This window comes from Triturus cristatus, chromosome 6, assembly GCF_964204655.1.
Source record: "Triturus cristatus chromosome 6, aTriCri1.1, whole genome shotgun sequence".
Lineage (NCBI taxonomy): Eukaryota > Metazoa > Chordata > Amphibia > Caudata > Salamandridae > Triturus > Triturus cristatus.
The window spans coordinates 1,443,937,191-1,443,954,530 of record NC_140589.1 but is presented as its reverse complement, the minus strand read 5'-3'; the positions used below and the strand labels follow the sequence as shown (position 1 = coordinate 1,443,954,530).

The following is a 17,340-nucleotide window of genomic DNA, read 5'->3' as shown; positions in this document are numbered from 1 at the left end:
CATGGAGCAATATATAAATATATATATATATATATATATATATATATATATATATATATATATATATATATATATATATATATATATTTTCAAGACGCAACTTTCTGAAAGATGACGAAAAGAAATCCAGGACACCCAGGGATGCTATTAACAAAGTTTTAATCCAGGCAAAGTGTTAGCCTTCACCAACGCGTTTCGCAATAAGCTTGTTCACGGTGTAGTTTACAATACAAACATGTTCTCTTTACATATGCGCATTCAGTAAAATAGAAATGGGACTGACGGAAGAGTATGCTTGCAAAATCAGGGCGCCATCTTACAATGGTGTATTGTAACGAGTTTGTCAAAATATAAGATTTTAAATGTATATACCATGTTGCATTTTACTGTATCATTAATTCTGAACAGTAACTCGAGTTTAAATAAACAAAATCGTTCATTTTCTGAAATTCTCGTCATCTAAACAACAATACATTAATACTCGTGATCTGAGATGTAGGCGTAAAAAGCCCTGGTGGGTAGAAGCAAAAAGCATATTAGCGTGAAAGATGTACCCAAATAACACGTTGAATTTAGAGTATCTTATGATAACTAATCATGTAAATCGTCATATTAGCCCAAGTGGGCTTTCTATGTGTTATTAATCCAATAGTATGCCTAAAGAGTTGGAAAACTAATCCATAAGATAGGGACTGTTACAATAGTTATATAATAAGTATATCAGCAATGCACACGACAATTTCATAATGTAAATCACCAAGTTAAGCCCAAGTGGGCAATCACTGCTTTGCCACTCATGGCATACCATATACAGGATTTCAGCAAAAATGGTAGACATGATTCACTTGACGTTTCTTCATGTACAGTCACTTCACATCAGATGTGTTTTTTGAAAATGCTACATCAAGGAGAACAAAAAAAGAATAAGAAGGGAAAGAAGGGAAACAACTGAAAAGGAATGGGAAAGGAAAAAAGTAGGGAGAGGAGAAAAAGAAAGACATTACATTTAATAAGTCATTCAACTACTCATCTCATATTAAACTTCTCCTATCTGTAATATACCTCTCACAATAGGCTGTATAAAACATTCTTACAATCGTAAGCAATATCAATAAAAGATATTATCCACTAATAGTATAAATCCCAATACTTCACAAGTGTACAGACATCTCTTCACTTGAATTCAACCCTGTGGGTGTAAGTGTATCAAAATTTATTATAAATCTTGATTCCATCCGTCGTAATTCATGCTGTCTGTCCCCACCCCTCTCGAGTCTCGGAATAGTGTGGAATACTGCAAAGGACAACAATTTTTCATTTTGGTTGTGTTCCCTAAAGAAATGTCGTGCTACTGGATATTGCACGTCATTTTTCTTAATTGCACGTAAGTGCTCCAGGACTCTTTTTTTCGCTCGATGGATGGAGCTTCCTATATACAATTTGCCACAAGGACAGCGGAGGCAGTAGATACAATAGTCTGTTTCACAGGAGAAATTCCCTCTGATTTGATACTCTCTGTTGTCATTTGGGAAAACTAAGGACTTACAATCTCTACTGTTAGCACATGCTTTGCAATGTTTGCAAGTTTTAAAACCAACAAAATTTGTACTGCTGATCACATTTATAGTAGATATGGCATTTTTGCATAATTCATCTCTCAGAGATCTGTTTCTGCGAAATGTTATCTGTGGGGTTTCATTGAGACATTTTTTCAAGGTCACATCACTTAGTAAAATATGCCAGTTGTGATTGAACAGTTTCCTAATTTTAAAGGCACTGTTAGAAAAGGTGGTAATTAATCTAACATTCTCTTCCTGTTCATCATCTACTGGTTTAGGTCTCAGGAGTTCAGCTCTTACAAGCATGTCAGCCTTCTTCTCAGCTTGTTTGATTGATTTATGACTGTAACCGCGTTCGCGGAAACGAACATACATGACCAACTTCTCTTTTTCATATTCAACCAAAGTACTGCAATTACGTTTAGCACGTATAAGCTCTCCAAAAGGGATGCTTTGGATTAAACTTGATGGGTGGGCACTTTGTGCGTACAAGAGACTATTACCAGCGGTTTCCTTCCTGTGTAATTTAGTGACAAGGGTTAGATCTTTAACTTGTATTTCCACATCTAAAAATACAATATGTGTTTTACTGATGTGTGATGTAAATTTTAAATTCAACTCATTGTCATTTAGCGTCTCGATGAATCGATTAACTGATGCTATGTCACCTTTCCAGATCAGAAAGATGTCATCGATAAATCTGGCCCATGTTATTATGTTGTCTCCTTGCATATCCCACTTGTGGGACACCTGCTCCTCCCACCAGCCCATTAATAAATTCGCATAGCTGGGGGCGAAGCAGGTGCCCATCGCAGTCCCTTGGGTTTGCTTATAGATGTTATCGTTGAAGAGGAAATAGTTGTTAGTCAGACAATATTGTGTCATTTCAATCACCATTTGTGTGTGCAATAATAACGAAATATGTCTCGCTCTTAGAAAGTGTCTCATAGCCTGGAGCCCCAGGCTATGTGGGATGCTGGTATATAGACTGGTCACATCCAATGTAACCAGTAACAAATCCGCTTCCCATACTATCCCATCAATTAATGTCAAAAAATGTGTGGTATCTTTAATGTAGGCAGGAAGCGCCGCAACAAAAGGTCTCAGATAGTGATCAATACATTTTGAAGTTGTTTCTAGTTGTGAGCCCATTGAAGACACAATTGGTCTTCCGGGGGGTTTCTTGCTGTTTTTGTGCAGTTTGGGAAGTAAATACATGATAGGTATTTTGGGGTGTTTACAGTATAGTGCTTGAAATTCACCCCATTCAAGTAAACCTTGATCTTTCCAATTGACTAACATTTCATTGTATGTAGAGTATGATTGAAAAACCTCTGAATAGCTACTTAAACTGTAGCATAATGGGTTGTTAAGTTGGCGTATACCTTCATTTAAATATTCTAGTTTACTCCAAACTACAACATTCCCACCCTTATCTGAACATCTGATAACAATAGATTGATCATTTTTAAGTTCTTGTATAGCTCTAAAGTGATTCTCACTTAAGTTTTTACGTGCTCTGCCCTCCATCTCATGCCTCAGTTTCTTGAGATCATGAGTCACATTTCTTTCAAAAACCTCAATTGCATCACAATGAATACATGGTGTGAAAGTAGATTTAGGTTTAAATTTGCTTGGCTCCCGTAAATGTAATGGTACTTGTAATCTGTTTAAATCTATGGCTTCATCATCTTGATACACTGAGTTATCTTTAAGTTCAGTCAGAGTGTGTAATAGATCAACATCGGATATGCAAAGTGGTTGTGAATCTTGTGTACATCTCGTCTCAGACATGGGTGATGTTTTGGTCGAGAACCACTTCTTCAGCCTAAGTTTTCTTAGAAAACAATAAACATCAATACGGGTTTGTACGTAATCAAAGTGTCTTGAAGGGCAAAAAGAGAGGCTCAAAGATAACAGTTTGATATCAAGGGGGGATAACTTACGGTCCGATAAATTTACTACAGTCATCTTGCTCCCCTCTTGGCACGAGTTGACCAGACCACTGATTTGTTTGCTTCTCCTTTTTCTTCGCCTTGTTCTGGCTTCTTTGTTCCTGCGGTTCCTCTGAAAAAAACATAGGTTTCAGGCACGTTATAGTTAGAAATTAGCATTTAAAAAACCTTAGAAATTCACTGAAAAAACCATACGTTTTAGTGAAAGTTATAGTTAGTTGGACATTGCACTCGTATTAAACCCATGAAATTCCTCCATTATAGTTAGTTCAGCTAACTATAACTCGCGCCCCCACAATGCACTGCTGATGACATCTCAAATGACATCACTGATGACATCATCCAGTGACTGTGTGTTTCTGTAAAGTTTTAAATATGTTTAATATATATAGGAAAAGGCGTATTGAAGAATGAGTGGGTGTATAAGTGTCTGAATGGATGATTTAGTAGGTGCGTGACTGACTCTATAAGTGAGTGAATTAACTTATCTTACTGAATGCATGGGTTAGTGAGTAAACTATGTGAATGTCTGTATCCGTCTGTCTGTTGGTGTGTAAGCGGCTGCATGGGTTTGCGAATAGCTACATGAGTGTCTATATGGGTTATTGATTGGTTGTCTGAGTATCTGTATGGGTGCCTGAGTGTTTGTGTGGGTGCGGTATATGTGACTCTGTACATAGATGTGTGAGTGGGTGATTCACTGTGTGCATGATTTCAAGAGTGCATCTTTGATGGACTGTATGGGTGGGTGAGTGTGTGTATAGGTGTGTTAGTGAGTGAATGTATATCTCAGTTGTATATGTGTTAGTGACTACATATGTGAAAGGCAGTATATATGTGTGTTGGAGTATATAAATGACTATAACTGAGAGTGTGTGATTGTGAGAGTGGCTATATGGATGAGTCTGATCTTGTATCAGTGATTGTATAAGAGCGTAAGTATGTGCTAGTATTTGTATGAGTAAGTGAGCTGGTGTGTATAACTGTGTAAATGGGAGTGTGAATAATTATTTACATCACTGACTAGGTGTGTGAGTACCTCTATGGATGAGTGGTGGTGTGTGAGTGTCTATATAGGTATATGAGTGCATATGATAGTCCTGTACTGAGTGACCGTAAGTATGAGTGACTGTACGGGTGAGTGAGTGGATGTGTGTGTAGACCTAAGAATTAGTGAGTGGGTATCTAGTTATTGCTCTTGGAGTGTCTATAGTTTTGAGAATTGCAGTCTGTAATTTAGAGTGGGTGTATCAAAAGTTATATTAGGGTGTGAGAAGATGCATCAAATTATCACATGGATGATGTCATCAGTGATGTCATCAGTGGTGTCATTTGAGACGTCATCAGTGATGTCATCAATGATGTCACTGACCATGTCATGAGTGATGTAATATGTGACGTCATCAGCAGTGCATTGCGGGAGCGCGAGTTATAGTTAGCTGAACTAACTATAACGGGGGAATTTCTTGGGTTTTGTACAAGTGCAATGTCCAACTAACTATAACTTTCCCTAAAACACATGGTTTTTTCAGGGAATTTCTAAGGTTTTTTAAATACTAATTTCTAACTATAACGTGCCTGAAACCTATGGTTTTATCAGTGAAATTCAAAGGTTTTTCAAATGCTAGTTTCTAACTATGCCTACAGAGGTAGGACATGTAAAGAAAGAAGAAAAAACGCACAGAAAGAAGCAAAAGAAACGCTGAAAGAAGCAACAGAAGTCCACAAAGACGAAGAAAAGTGCAGGAAGAAGCAAGGCATGTGCAGAAAGAACCAACAGAGGAGCAGAAAGAGGACTTGTTGCAAAATCATCCTGTGCACACAACTTTTTCAAACGGGTACTGGTGGTAACTGACTCTGACTAACCAGGTCTAGAGCCAGTGCTATGCTAAAAGACACTTAGAATACAGTGAAAACACCTACATACACTAGGGAACACTATGAGTTGGGTACCCCTGTGATTAGCATGACCTCCTCTGTAAGACCCTAGTACATAATAGGGCAGGGGGATTAAAACTACCTCTAAGTCAGAGGTGCAGAAAGGCCATGCCCCCTCCTTTCACCACTGTGCAAATGCGCCCTGTGGCGCATTTAAAGTTGGGGAATTCATTCCCCTTCAATCCTGAGGGCCCCTGGGGGCAACTAGCCCATCAGGTACCTCCAAAAAGCACCAGAGGCCTGTATTGTAGAGAGGTGGTCCAGACCACGCCCCTTTTTACACCTCTCTGCAACGCAGCTCTGTGGCACTTACTGGAGGTACCTAGTGGGCTAGTTGGACCCCAGGGACCCTCAGGATTCAAGGGGACTTAATCTCCCAACTTAAAACGCAACACGGGGCGCGTTTGCACCGTGGTGAAGGGAGGTGGCGGGGCCAGAGGTGACATGTGTGCAAACACGCCCTGTGGAGCATTTAAAGTTAGGGGAATTAATTCCCTTTCAATCCTGAGGGCCCCTGGGGACCAACTAGCCCACCAGGTGCTTCCAGTAAGCACCACTGCGCTGCGTTGCAGAGAGGTGGCCAGGCTATGCCCCTTTTTACACCTCTCTGCAACGCAGGTCTGTGGCGCTTATTGGAGGTACCTGGTGGGCTATTTGGACCCCAGGGACCCTCAGAATTCAAGGGGACTTAATCACCCAACTTAAAATGCGCAACGGGGCGTGTTTGACAGTGGTGAATGGAGGGGGCGGGGCCTGAGGTGACATGTGTGCAAACACGCCCTGTGGCGCGTTTTCAGTTGGGGAATTAATTCCCCTTCAATTCTGAGGGCCCCTGGGGGCCAACTAGCACACCAGGTACCGCCAGTAAGCACCACAGACCTGCATTGCAGAAAGGTGGTCCAGACAAAGCCCCTTTTTACACCTCTCTGCAACGCAGCTCTGTGGCGCTCACTGGAGGTACCTGGTGGGCTAGTTGGACCCCAGGGACCCTCAGGATTCAAGGGGACTTAATCCCCCAACTTAAAACGTGCCATGGGGTGTGTTTACACAGTGGTGAAGGGAGGGGGCGGGGAATGAGGTGACATGTGCAAACACGCCCTGTGGCGTGTTTTAAGTTGGGGAATTAATTCCCCTTCAATACTGAGGGCCCATGGGGGCCAACTAGCCCACCAGGTGCTTCCAGTAAGCGCCACTGCGCTGCGTTGAAGAGAGGTGGTCCAGGCCATGCCCCTTTTTACACCTCTCTACAACGCAGCTCTGTGGCACTTAGTGGAGGTACCTGGTGGGCTAGTTGGACCCCAGTGACCCTCAGGATTCAAGGAGACTTTATCACCCAACTTAAAAAGTGCCACAGGGCGTGTTTGCACACATGTCACCTCAGGGCCCCCCCTCCCTTCACCACTGTGCAAACGTGCCTCGTGGCGCGTTTTAAGAGGTAGTTTTAATCCCCCTGCCCTATTATGTACTAGGGCCTTACAGAGGAGGTCCTGCTAATCACAGGGGTACCCCAACGCATAGTGTTCCCTAGTTTATGTAGCTGTTTTCACTGTATTCTAAGTGTCTTTTAGCATTGCACTGGCTCTAGGCCTGGTTAGTCAGAGTCAGTTACCACCAGTACCTGTCTGAAAAAGTTGTGGGCACAGGATGATTTTGCAACAAGGCCTCTTTCTGCTCCTCCTTTGGTTCTTTCTGCACGTCTTGCTTCTTCCTGCAATTTTCTTCATCTTTGTGGACTTCTGTTGCCTCTTTCTGCATTTCTTTGGCTTCTTTCTGTGCGTTTTTTCTTCTTTCTTCACATGTCCTACCTCTGTAGGCATAGTTAGAAACTAGCATTTAAAAAACCTGTGAAATTCACTGAAAAAAACATAGGTTTCAGGCATGTTATAGTTAGAAATTAGCATTCAAAAAACCTTTGAAATTCACTAAAAAAATCATAGGTTTCAGGCACATTATAGTTAGAAATTAGCATTTAAAAATCCTTAGAAATTCACTGAAAAAACCATAGGTTTTACGGAAAGTTATAGTTAGTTGGACATTTCACTCGTACAAAACCATAGAAATTCCCCCGTTATAGCTAGTTCAGCTAACTATAACTCGCGCCCCCGCAATGCACTGCTGATGACGTCACATATTACATCATTCATGACATGGTCAGTGACATCACTGATGACATCACTGATGACATCATCCAGTGACTGTGTGTTTCTGTAAAGTTTAATTTTGTTTTATATATATGCCAAGCTGTATTGAGGAATGAGTGGGTGTATAAGTGTCTGTATAGAGGATTTAGTTGGTACGAAACTGACTGTATAGGTGAGTGATTAAATGCGTCTTACTGAATGCATGGGTTAGTGACTAAACTGTGTGAAAGTCTGTATCAGTCTGTCTGTTGTTGTGTAAGCTGCTGCATGGGTTGGTGAGTAGCTGCATGAGTGTCTATATGGGTTATTGATTGCTTGCCTGAGTATTTGTATGGCTGCCTGAGTGTGTCAGGTGTGTGACTCTGTGCATAGATGTGTGAGTGGTTGATTCACTGGGTGTATGGGTTCAAGAATGCATGTGGAAACAGCTGTATGGATGGGTGAGTGTGTGTATGGGTGTGTTGGTGAGTGAATGGATGTCTCAGTGGTACATGTGCAAGTAACTACATATTTAAAAGGCAGTATATGTGAGTGATGGTGTAAATAAATAACTATATGTGAGAGTCAGTAATTGTGAGAGTGACTGCATGGATGAGTGTGTATTTGTATCAGTGATTCTATAAGAGAATAATTATATGTTAGTATCTGTATGAATAAGTGAGGTTGTGTCTGTATAACTGTATAGGTGAGTAACTGGAAGTATGATTGATTATTTGCATGACTGACTAAGTGTGTGAGTAACTCTGGATATCTGGCAGTGTGTGGGTGTCTGTATAGGTGTATGAGTGCATATGATAGTGTTGTATTGATGAGTGACTGCATGTATGGGTGACTGTTTGGGTGAATGAGTGGATGTGTGTGTAGACCTAGGAATCAGTCAGTGCATATTTAGTAACTGGGATTGATGTGTCTATTTTTTCGAAAATGATAGTCTGTATTTTAGAGTGGGTGTATCAAAGGTTATATTCAGGTGTGAGGAGGTGTATCAGATTTTCACGTGGATGATGTCATCAGTGATGTCATCAGTGATGTCATTTGAGATGTCATCAGTGATGTCACTGACCATGTCATGAAAGATGTAATATGTGACGTAATCAGCAGTGTGAAGAACCAGAACCTTTTGGACCTGGCGGCGCAGGGTACGCCTTAATCTTCTGGGTTTCTCCTGCTCAGCTACACAGAGACACGGGACACTCTGTAGGCGTTAGAAGATCAGATTTATTAGCTGCAGCTAGTACAGTTGTCCCAGAAGTACACAAGATAGGTTCTCAGGAGACTGCCACTTCACTCTGTGGCGTACAATCTTATATACCACATATGTAAAATATACATTAACCAACTACACACCCAAAGTACATAAGAAAGAGCCATTAAGGAAAGTTCGAAAACAAGACAGAACCAATAGGAAAGGTTTGAAAACAAAAGTGTCAGATGACTCGAAGAAAGCTCTCCTCCAACTGTGTTTGTCACCCCTCCCTCAAACTAATTCATTAACGGATTTGTAACTAACTTGCAGGTGGCGAGATACGTTTGTGTGTGTTGGAGGACAGTTGTGAAACGAGAGAATGCTGGCAGAGGACAGTGAAGCACAGACGATAAGATAAAGTCGGAAAAGAATAGTGTGAACCAACAGATAGTTAAGACGGGGATTAGGAAAACCAGACAGGGATTAGTGTACTCGGTCAGACCTAACACAGCTTTGCAAATAGAGGCAAAAGGACAATTTTCGACACGAAGCTGCAGAAAAAGCAGAATAGACTTTGTTCGCCGTGCTGCCTGAGTGAGGGCAACATAAAATGGCGGCGGAGCACAAAATGGCGGGTCGATTTGATCGCGATCAGAAATCGAAATTCCTCAGACCCTCCTTTTGCCAGAACTCAGGCAAGGTAGACTCATATTAATCTGAGTCAACATCAATAGCCATGAGGTCATCGAGCTGTTGCTGTAACATCATTCTTATGTTTTCTGTTCTTGGCGATTTGGGTTTAGGGATGCACATAGGTCACAGATGGCGGGACCACAGTGCATACAAAGGCAACAGGAGAAAATAATGGTCAAAATTATTCCCAGAAATGTCAATGCTTTCCAACCCCATTTGGACAGTAGTCTCCAAAACCACTCCGAAAAGGACCAATCTCCTTCGTCCTGATGAATCGACTCGGAGATTATATGCAACTTGGAGATAGCTTGGTATACTGTCGGAGCGTCATTAGGTATGAAAATACAGCAACTTGACCCGATCAATTTGCACACTCCACCACGATCTGCAAGAACAAAATCTAGGGCAACTCGATTTTGTAAGGTCATATGACGATCCGCCTGTAGTTCGGCCGTGATATTACTTAAGGCTCCTACAGTGATGTCTATGTGGTCTCTACGACACGGACTAGTTGCCTTATATTTCTGCTGTTGTCCATTGGACCCCAAAAAGGAAGAAATCCTTTGAGGAAATCTCCTCCCTCTTGTCCTGCTGTGTCTTTCGAATCAATAATTCCTCTGCCATATCTGTTCCGATGATAGTTTGCAGAAGCGGTGTACGTAGGGGGAAGAAGAAAAGCTATATAGCAGGTACCAGAAAAATCCGTGGGTAACCATGTATAAGCTCTATTGTGGCAGATAAAATAAGTGCCCTGAGATGGCACTAGAGGAGGCGAGTTCTGAGAGGAATAAACGTACGTGTGAGAACAGTTATTTCTTTGTATGGTGTCAGAGGAGCGATCATTAATTTGCAGACAGAAATTTCCCTGATGAGGAATCGTCCAGATTGGCGGAGATTTTCTTTGTTTGACTTTATCACTAAGACTAGTGATATAATGGGTGAAGTTCCAATTTGTATACGCTTTTCTTTCATCAATGGAAATCTTACTATTTTCCATAATTTTAGCCATAGCTACCATTCCCTTGATTAATGAGCTATGACCAAAGTCTGGACCACCGATATATGAATTAATGGAGCGTTTGAACTTACTTTGGTAGGCATTAGAGAAAAGGACAAAATAAGCCCAAGTAGAACCCTTATAAGAGAACGGGAGAACTAAATATGGCATTCCTTTCTCTGTGGTATGTGGCATAAGTCCACACACCCAACAATCAGTCGTATTGACCACTAACTGGTGTTGATGTAACAACTGGACAAAGGAATTGTTGTAATATTCAGTTCTTCTTATGAGTTCATGTTGAGGAAGGGTATGAAAAAGATGTGGAAAAACAGTAGAGGAAGACAAAGAGGAAGAAGGAGAGACAACTTTTTGCTGCAGTGCATAAACAATCCAACCGATAAACGCCAAAACAATACACAATAATATAATAACACATAAAGTTATATTAAAACGACTGTACATTAGTTTACAGGATTCTTTCTTCATTTTGTTCCTTCTCTCTCTTTTGTCTAGTGTAGTTTCCATCTTTCTAATGGATGCTCACGGCAATCTTCCTCGATCGCTCAATTATGATTGTCTGCCGTCCTATGACACTGCAAGTCCTGCAGGCCTATTGCCACTACTCAGGTCACAATCAAGACTCCTACCGTGACCCTGCAACCGGGACAGAATACTACACAAGAGAGGAGAAACCTTAAGAGTTCTTTTTTCTAGGTCTCAGATCATAATGTACTCTTCCAGGAATGGTCTTATTTTGAAACAATGTTCGTGGATTGGTTGTATCTAATCGACGATGCGATGGTATTGCTTCCTGTAAAATGTCGTCGTCCTCTTTCTCAGACAAAGTCCCATTCAGGTGTGCATCACTGAAAGGTATGAATCGTGGAACTTTTTCACTTTCTGCGTCACCAACACCTCTACGAACCCACTGATCAAAGGGTAGAGGCAAAGGCACTTTCTTACAATGGACACCGTGAATCCAATTTTTCTTTCCCTCGACTTTAACTGCTCTCGTGGTGAGCAAGACCATTCGGGGCTCCCTCCATCTGGGTTCCAAATTTCTTGTCTTCTGAAAGTTTTTGATGCAGACCCAGTCACCTGGTCGGATGGAATGACCTGGGTCTGTGGAAGCCTCTGGTAAAGCACTTTGAACCTGTTGATGGAGAATACACAATTTAGTCGTGAGATCATGCAGGTAGTCAATCAACATTGGATATGGCAAGTCTGAGTATTTCTTAGGGCGAGGGACTCCCCATACGTTAGCCGGGCGTCCAAAAACCACTTTGTAAGGGCTAAGTCCCAAACGAGAGTGTACTGCAGTTCTGGTGGATAATAGAGCTAATGGCAAAGCATCTGGCCAATTGAGTCCTATACTAGCCTGAACCTTTGCTAACTTCAACTTCAATGTGCCGTTGTAACATTCCACTAAACCCGTTGATTGTGGATGATTTGCCGCATGGAACTTTTGCTTGATACCAAGACCCGCACAAACTTTCTGCATGACTTGGCCAACAAATTCGCTCCCATTGTCACTCCAGACAATGCGCGGCAAACCAAACCTAGGGAAAAATTATTTCAGTAGAATTTTTGCTGTGGATAAAGTGGTGTTGTCTTTTAGAGGGTATGCTTCAATCCATCTTGAAAAGGCACATACTACCACCAGAAAATATTTGAGGTTGTTGCATCGTTCCATATGAATATAATCAATCTGCAACACTTCAAATGGATATGTTGGAGGAGCAAAATGACCTGCTGGAGTTGGGGTTCCCTTTCCTGGGTTGTACATCAGACAAACAATACAATGTTTCACTACATTGTCTGCACATTTTGGGATTTTGTCATTTTGCCACACTGGAGCCAGAAGCTTGCACTTAAGTGGGCTGGACCATGCGCCATAGTAACCACTGGAAGCACGTAGGCATCTGGTAACAGCCAACATTGGTGTTCAGATAATTCTACCCAACAACCCATCTCATCTAACATTCCTGTACTTTCTCTCCACATGCTCAATTCTTTCTCTGAAGCCTCTTTCTGAATTGCTTGTACACTTTCCACTGTATCCTCATACATTCCTCTCTCTCTAACCCAATTTGCAGGACCCGCCACATACATTCGACATCTTTCGCTGTCTTTTTCGCTACTTCGTCTGCGAATGCATTTCCTCGACCAATGTCGTCTGTAATCTTTTTGTGTGCACTACACTTCACAATCGCTATTTGGGTGGGTAAGGCAAGCGATTCAAGGAGTTCAGTCACCAACTGACCATGTTGTATTTTGGTGCCATGTGAAGTGAGGAATCCCCTTTCCTTCCAGAGACGCCCAAAGTTGAACGCTACACCAAAGGCATATTGGCTGTCGGTGTACACGTTCACTCTCTTCCCTTTTGACAAGACACATGCTCTTGTTAAAGCTATTAATTCTGCTGCTTGAGCTGAATTATGCCTAATACGTGCAGCTTCCACAACTGTGTGCAAAGTAGTCACAGCATAGGCTGAAACTGTATCTCCATTAGGCATTTTAAAACAAGAACCATCTACCCATAGAGTTCCATCCGGATTCTCTAACGGTGTGTCTTTCAGGTCAATTCTTCCTTTCGTCTCTTCTTCAGTATGAAAGAAACAATCATGTTGCTCCTCAACACTTTTCTCATCTGGAAGGGGCATTAGAGTGGCTGGATTTAGGGTATTACATCGTTTGATGTGCACGTGACTAGCCAACAGCGTCAGCTCGTATCCAGTTAGACGAGCGCTCGTAAGATGCTGCGTTTTCGTTCTATTTAGTAAGGTATCCACAGCATGTGGTACCATGACAATGAGAGTGTTATCCAATACTATTCCAGCAGACTGTCGGATAGAAATTGCTGCTGCTGCTGTCACTTTGAGGCAACTGGGCAATGCTTTAGCTACTGGGTCTAACGTAGCCGAAAAATAGGCACATGGCCACTGTTTGTCTCCAAATCGCTGCGTTAAAACTGACAACGCGCAACCTTCTCTCTCGTGAACATAGAGCATGAAAGGCTTACTGTAATCAGGAGTACCCAATACAGGAGCGGAACACAGAGCAGTACGTAAATCAGTAAAACTCTTTTGGCACTCATCAGTCCATGGAAGGGGCTGAGGTGTATCTTTTAAAGTGAGGGCCAACAAAGGTTTGGCTATCAGAGAGAAGTTAGGGATCCATTGCCTACAATAGGAGGTGATACCCAGAAAGGCACGTACCTCCCTTTGTGTGGATGGCACAGACATTTGCGTAATCGCCTGAATTCGTTCTGGCATTAATCGTCGTCCCTCCTTTGATAGGAGATGACCCAAGTAGGTAACCTCTCTACGAACATATTGTAGTTTGGAGGGTGAAACCTTATGATTCAGATCAAACAAATGGCGTAACAATGCAACAGTGACATTTTTGCAAATCTCTTCTGAATCAGCAGCTATTAACAAGTCATCCATATACTGGATAAGAGCAGCACCAGACGGCAAATGAAAAGTATCTAGATGACTTTTTAATGCTTGGCTATAAATAGAGGGACTTTCACAATAGCCTTGAGGTACGCGCTTAAACCGGAAGCTTCGGCCTCCAAGAGAGAAGCCAAAAATATCCCTACTCTCTTCTGCAATGGGAATACTAAAGAAGGCATTCTTTAGATCGATAACAGAGAACCAAGTCGCTGTGGAAGGTATCATTGTCAACAAAGCAGTGATATCTGATACTACGGGAAACTGCATTACAACAAACAAATGATGGACGGAATGCTGACAATGCAGACATTCTCCCCCAGTCAAGAGATCTGGGTTAAATCCATCATTCTTTTGCCCACTACGCCACCCCAGTTCAGACATGGCCATATGCAAATCAGTCTTGACCCTGTGCCTCATGGGAACAGTCCAGCCCGAACTGCCAAGCCATGTCTTCCCTGGACCGGAATCAAGCATCCTAGGACCGGTTTCTGGCTATCAGCCGTCATCAGCCAGGATAGCTTGACTCCAGTGGCGTAGTGAGCACGGGTCCCACGTCTGGGAATACCCATCCCACTTAGGGCGAAAAGCATTACAACAAACAAATGATGGACGGAATGCTGACAATGCAGACATTCTCCCCCAGTCAAGAGATCTGGGTTAAATCCATCGTTCTTTTGCCCACTACGCCACCCCAGTTCAGACATGGCCATATGCAAATCAGTCTTGACCCTGTTCCTCATGGGAACAGTCCAGCCCGAACTGCCAAGCCATGTCTTCCCTGGACCGGAATCAAGCATCCTAGGACCGGTTTCTGGCTATCAGCCATCATCAGCCAGGATAGCTTGACTCCAGTGGCGTAGTGAGCACGGGTCCCACGTCTGGGAATACCCATCCCACTTAGGGCGAAAAGCATTACAACAAACAAATGATGGACGGAATGCTGACAATGCAGACATTCTCCCCTAGTCAAGAGATCTGGGTTAAATCCATCGTTCTTTTGCCCACTACGCCACCAAAGTTCAGACATGGCCATATGCAAATCAGTCTTGACCCTGTGCCACATGGGAACAGTCCAGCCCGAACTGCCAAGCCATGTCTTCCCTGGACCGGAATCAAGCATCCTAGGACCGGTTTCTGGCTATCAGCCGTCATCAGCCAGGATAGCTTGACTCCAGTGGCGTAGTGAGCACCAGTCCCACGTCTGAGAATACCCATCCCACTTAGGGCGAAAAGCATTACAACAAACAAATGATGGACGGAATGCTGACAATGCAGACATTCTCCCCCAGTCAAGAGATCTGGATTAAATCCATCGTTCTTTTGCCCACTACGCCACCCCAGTTCAGACATGGCCATATGCAAATCAGTCTTGACCCTGTGCCTCATGGGAACAGTCCAGCCCGAACTGCCAAGCCATGTCTTCCCTGGACCGGAATCAAGCATCCTAGGACCGGTTTCTGGCTATCAGCCGTCATCAGCCAGGATAGCTTGACTCCAGTGGCGTAGTGAGCACGGGTCCCACGTCTGGGAATACCCATCCCACTTAGGGCGAAAAGCATTACAACAAACAAATGATGGACGGAATGCTGACAATGCAGACATTCTCCCCCAGTCAAGAGATCTGGGTTAAATCCATCGTTCTTTTGCCCACTATGCCACCCCAGTTCAGACATGGCCATATGCAAATCAGTCTTGACCCTGTGCCTCATGGGAACAGTCCAGCCCGAACTGCCAAGCCATGTCTTCCCTGGACCGGAATCAAGCATCCTAGGACCGGTTTCTGGCTATCAGCCATCATCAGCCAGGATAGCTTGACTCCAGTGGCGTAGTGAGCACGGGCCCCACGTCTGGGAATACCCATCCCACTTAGGGCGAAAAGCATTACAACAAACAAATGATGGACGGAATGCTGACAATGCAGACATTCTCCCCCAGTCAAGAGATCTGGGTTAAATCCATCATTCTTTTGCCCACTACGCCACCCCAGTTCAGACATGGCCATATGCAAATCAGTCTTGACCCTGTGCCTCATGGGAACAGTCCAGCCCGAACTGCCAAGCCATGTCTTCCCTGGACCGGAATCAAGCATCCTAGGACCGGTTTCTGGCTATCAGCCGTCATCAGCCAGGATAGCTTGACTCCAGTGGCGTAGTGAGCACGGGTCCCACGTCTGGGAATACCCATCCCACTTAGGGCGAAAAGCATTACAACAAACAAATGATGGACGGAATGCTGACAATGCAGACATTCTCCCCCAGTCAAGAGATCTGGGTTAAATCCATCGTTCTTTTGCCCACTACGCCACCCCAGTTCAGACATGGCCATATGCAAATCAGTCTTGACCCTGTGCCTCATGGGAACAGTCCAGCCCGAACTGCCAAGCCATGTCTTCCCTGGACCGGAATCAAGCATCCTAGGACCGGTTTCTGACTATCAGCCGTCATCAGCCAGGATAGCTTGACTCCAGTGGCGTAGTGAGCACGGGTCCCACGTCTGGGAATACCCATCCCACTTAGGGCGAAAAGCATTACAACAAACAAATGATGGACGGAATGCTGACAATGCAGACATTCTCCCCCAGTCAAGAGATCTGGGTTAAATCCATCGTTCTTTTGCCCACTACGCCACCCCAGTTCAGACATGGCCATATGCAAATCAGTCTTGACCCTGTGCCTCATGGGAACAGTCCAGCCCGAACTGCCAAGCCATGTCTTCCCTGGACCGGAATCAAGCATCCTAGGACCGGTTTCTGGCTATCAGCCGTCATCAGCCAGGATAGCTTGACTCCAGTGGCGTAGTGAGCACGGGTCCCACGTCTGGGAATACCCATCCCACTTAGGGCGAAAAGCATTACAACAAACAAATGATGGACGGAATGCTGACAATGCAGACATTCTCCCCCAGTCAAGAGATCTGGGTTAAATCCATCGTTCTTTTGCCCACTACGCCACCCCAGTTCAGACATGGCCATATGCAAATCAGTCTTGACCCTGTGCCTCATGGGAACAGTCCAGCCCGAACTGCCAAGCCATGTCTTCCCTGGACCGGAATCAAGCATCCTAGGACCGGTTTCTGGCTATCAGCCGTCATCAGCCAGGATAGCTTGACTCCAGTGGCGTAGTGAGCACGGGTCCCACGTCTGGGAATACCCATCCCACTTAGGGCGAAAAGCATTACAACAAACAAATGATGGACGGAATGCTGACAATGCAGACATTCTCCCCCAGTCAAGAGATCTGGGTTAAATCCATCGTTCTTTTGCCCACTACACCACCCCAGTTCAGACATGGCCATATGCAAATCAGTCTTGACCCTGTGCCTCATGGGAACAGTCCAGCCCGAACTGCCAAGCCATGTCTTCCCTGGACCGGAATCAAGCATCCTAGGACCGGTTTCTGACTTTCAGCCGT

The 17,340-nt window shown here is 43.6% G+C and overlaps 1 long non-coding RNA gene across 1 annotated transcript in view; it reads right to left on the bottom strand.

Moving 5' to 3' along the window:
• Positions 1-216: 216 nt before the first annotated feature.
• The window catches only part of LOC146821516 (uncharacterized), a 107,802-nt gene continuing 90,678 nt past the window's right edge, over positions 217-17,340 (bottom strand). Inside the window, exons 2-3 of the long non-coding RNA XR_014962732.1 lie at positions 3,506-3,626; positions 217-948 (exon numbers count right to left, since the gene is read on the bottom strand). This is a non-coding gene — a long non-coding RNA (uncharacterized LOC146821516). The remainder of the gene's footprint in view (positions 949-3,505; positions 3,627-17,340) is intronic.